This window comes from Haemaphysalis longicornis, unplaced genomic scaffold (assembly GCF_048455015.1).
Source record: "Haemaphysalis longicornis isolate Haplotype H1 unplaced genomic scaffold, Haemaphysalis longicornis Haplotype H1 scaffold_1, whole genome shotgun sequence".
In the NCBI taxonomy this organism is placed as follows: domain Eukaryota; kingdom Metazoa; phylum Arthropoda; class Arachnida; order Ixodida; family Ixodidae; genus Haemaphysalis; species Haemaphysalis longicornis.
In genome coordinates, this window is record NW_027526203.1 from 398,592,521 (window position 1) to 398,597,011 (window position 4,491).

Below are 4,491 nucleotides of genomic sequence, written 5' to 3' on the forward strand. Positions count from 1 at the left end.
CTACATAAGGCCGTTGTTCCTAGTCTTGTTAGGTTAACTTTAAGAACTCAGAAAGCATGAATGGCGAATTCCGCAGCTCCGTTCGAAGCTCTCCCTTGACGACGAGGTAACGCTATCGCGTCTTACATGTTAAGACCTAAACGTGCATGTCCCCTGCAACTTTTTTTAGAGTCAATTACTACGAACACTCCTACTTCATGAGGTATAGATTATCGAAGGTGCCAAGACCAGGTCTGGACCGCGTTTTCCCTGGATAGCAGATAATTGTGGGGCCTGCAGTGCTTTTAGTATGTCATGGGGGCGCGGGATGACCATGCGTTTTTATTGAAACGTAATTACGTGAGGAAGATGGGCCTTTGATTTTGAAGTGCAGCTTGCTGGGCCAGTTGGTTCCTACTAAAACTTGAGCAAAAATTCTACAAAAAAAGCGACGCAAACATGAAGGAAAGAAGAGGCGGTGGATGTGTTGGTTTTTCTCTCTTTCGTCTTTGCGTGCCTTTTTTCGCTGTTTTTCCCTGAATCCTTTCAGTCGTTTTGTCAGCGCTTTAGGGTGCACTATACGGAGTGTTTCCGTGAGTCCGAGGGGTGTCCTGTTTTTCGTACCTAGTTAACTTTCTTGCACTGATGCTCGTCTGCCTTTTCTATTAGGTTTCTTAACATTTGCCATGTTACTTGGTCCTTCCGCGGGGTACTCTGTGTTTACCGATTCTAGTGGTGTGTGAAGTTCCTGCATAAAAATGGATGCCCCTCGACGTCTCAGCTGTCCGGTTACCGCTGGCGTGTTTAGGGCTCTGTCACCCTCGTCTTGTGGGAAGACTCTGCGAGCTGCCTGTCGTTCGAATTTATCTTCTTTCATTGGCAAGAGCTTAAGAATCTCGTCGGGTTTCAAGCACTGCAAAATGGTTTTGTAGCGTTGCTGTCGCCTGTGCACCCATGATCAGATACAACCACAACATTGATTGAACCCATTTTTTTCCCCTGAAGTGGCAGTCCAAGTTTTTTTACCTTTTTTTTTTGCGCTAATGCTGCACCTTGGCCGTGAAGTGAACCGTATACTGGAGAGTTCCGGATTAATTTAGACCACGTGGGAATCTTTTGCGCTTGCGCCAGAGTCTCGACGCGTGAGAGTTTTTCTTTTTCAGCTCCTTCACAAGAACGGCCGCCGCTGCCTGGAATCAAACCCGTTACCTCGCGCTCGGAAGTACTACATGTAAGCTATGGTTGCACCGTGGTGCTTTCTTTAAAACTCCAAGCGTCACCAATACACTTAAACTTTCTGCGTCTGTCTTGACAGGGCCTCCAGGGTGACCAGCGTACTGAGAACCTTCAAAAACAAACATGCGCTGGGATCATCAACCGGCTGACTTCCTCAATACGCGTACACGCACGGCTTCCTCGTATTACGACCGCCAACGACAAGGTCTCCTCTTCAAACAGTGACTGCTCCGCGGTTCGATATACGATGTGGCGAAACATCTACAAAATCGTTAATAGATTGGAACGTTTTTCAGCTCGCATATCTGCACACGTGTCCAAAGGCTCCATCTCTCATTTTGGCTTTTCCATTCATTTAATAATACGTCTAAGAAACAGTTAATGTGAGAATCGTGCAACGATGTTTACTTGGGATCCACATATACAGCCAGAAAAATTCCGCCTGTTTTCAGCAGTGATATTACTGAAACAGTTAAGTGGGCGAGAGTGCCCCGATAGATGTCCCGATGTCTTCGCAGCGCGCTGACATGCACATACGTGTAAAGAGGGTCGCATTAAACTAAAGCTGGAATTTCAGCTAATTAGTTACATGACATGTCGATGAGGACGTTAACGCAACAAAGAATGAACGATGCAAGATTATACCACGCTTTTGGGAGCACCATTTCTTGCCTCCAGTGTGCCTCGACATGGGCATGTGTTAAATTCAAATTCAAATTTATTTATTTTTCGACATATGGCAATGTTGATAGCCTCCCTGGCAAGGAAAATGAATGCCTTTATTACCAGAAGGGGCATGAATGCCCTGCTGGGGAAGGAGAGGGATACGAAGGAAGGGAGGGAATAATCGAAGAAAAAACACTGTTCAAGGTTCAATCACTTGAAATGATGGATAGCATTTTAAAGTCCGTTAACATATAGTTCGCAAATTTCGCGAGGAGATAGGTGCAACGTTTTTAAAACTGCCGATGCATCTGACGTGGCCAGAGAGCCATATTGGCAGCTCAAGGGCGAATGTCGGAAGTAAAGTGCAAATATGGAAAAGGGTATATGACAACGTACTCTTTTTGACAACACACACGGGATAATACTAAGCCGATAAATAATGTAAAGAGACAAATTTTTAGCATAAAGATAATCCTGACTGCATCGGTCTGATGTCATACAATCAATTACTATACAAGTAAATGAATAGAAAGAACAACTGCCGCATTTTATCGATTTGTACCTACACACAAATAACATCAGCAACGTGAATACACTTAAAAAGTCGTTTCTAATAAATATATCACACTAACAAGCACGAGTTGATGTTCCAAAATAGGTGGTACTGCTTTTTAGTCGATTCGATGTTTGGAATGCTGTATGCAAAGTACTGCCACACGTAATTGGTGCGTGGCCGTGGACCCAAGAATTGTTTCGAGTCACGAGTGCTATAAGTGCTTGTTCGTGGAGCTAGACCTGTCAGTTGTGTTAGAAATGTCAGATGCTCGCCATTTGAAAAGCGCAGATTTCACAGCAGGAGGTAAGAATAAAGCTGCTGAAAGTAATTATTCTATGCTGTTGAGCAGGTAGCAAGTTTAGTTAACTGTTGCGCAATGGACACCAATCACACTACTTACTTTCTTTAGGACAGCGGTGGCGTAGTCCGCCGCAAAAAAAAAGGGAGTTTCTCCTTTCGTCTCAGTGTCGCCTGGTCCAGAAGACTGATCCCAACAAGCAATGCACTTTATGATGATGGGATCACTATCACCCCAGCATTGCACATACCTACTTGGCTTAATGAACAAAACACACTCAACGTGAACCTATTTCTTAGGCAACTACGCCAAAATATTGAAATCTTTGTTTAAGCTCTCAATTATTCAAACCTGTAGAGATCGAGCTTTCACAGCGATACGAACAATTTCTGTAATTTTTAATCGTTGAAATTGGTAGTATCGCTGCATGCAGGTATACAGAGGGTCAGATATACTGCTCATATTATACCATGTTTTTTGAGAGGCGAAGCCCCTTAGGGGCTCGTGCTGCCGGCGTCTCATGTCGTCGTCGTAACCGTCGTCTCATGTAGTCACGGTACCAAGACACCGGTGCACTCGTTTATGCCTCGCGCTTGAACGTAACGCATACTAAAAAACACCGGGACATTCGTTTACGCCCCGCGCTGGGACGCTTTGCAACGCGTGCTAAAGAACACCGGGACACTTGTTTACGCCTCGCGCTAGAGGGCTTCGTGCTTCAATGACAGGAGACGTTTACATCAAAGCTGTATACCTCTACCCCCCAACGGTTTCATCTCCGTTGGAAAAAACACCAAGGCGCCAAGAATACACTTATACTCCACAGGTTTCACGTTAGTGGAGACGGCCCGGGATTTTTTTTTTTAGTAGAAACTGTACCTGTAGCGAAGAAGCCAATTAAGAGTAGCCATACGGATAGCAGATATGGCAAGGCCAATTATTTTTGTCATGCAATGTTTCTGCGTGCTCGTTTTGAAAGCTTATTAGCTTTGTACATCGGCTTGCTATGAAAAAATCATACTTACTGCTCCAGAGGAAGCTGTCGAAGCAGCCAACAGCTCGGGGCAGCGCTCGATCCCTTCCCGGCTCGGCCTTTGGGCTCTATGTTCGCTCGCGAACCTCGCAGTTGGCGCGAGTGTTACCCATCAGGAGCGGCCGACGCAGTAACTCGACACGAGCGGCACAACAGCCCGCAGCCGCCCGCTGCCGCTTTCGCTTCGTGGCTGCTTCCACCTTATGTTGCTCGTCATTTTGGGGTCACCGTATACTTTGGGTCTCCCGCTTCCTTGCTAGAAAGAACGACGGGCCCATAATTCCTTAACTACTGCATTAGGACCGCTATTCATCAACGAAGCAACGCTGTTTTCCCATCAGTGAGTTGCCAGGTTTATTTTGCTGGACATCGCGGTGTTAATGACACTTTGCAGTTTGTCTTCTAGCGGTTTTTTATTGCCCCCCTCGCCCCGTCTGTCGGGTGGCAGGTGGCAAGCGTCAACGCGTTTTGTAATAAAGGAAGCACTGCTCATGTTGTCACCCGAACACGGACTATTACCGAATGCTGAAGAGAGTCTTAGCCCGCATCAGTTTACCAAAACTTCCGGTTTTATTATTGCTTGAAAGGCACGAAGGTTGCTCATCAGGCTGGTTGAAAGACGATGGTAACCACTATTCACCATTTGGTGTCTTACGCTTCAACCGGTCAGCCTGAGGCCAACTTGGCTCGAAACTTGAGTCCGCCTCCGTGTGTTGTAGTTAA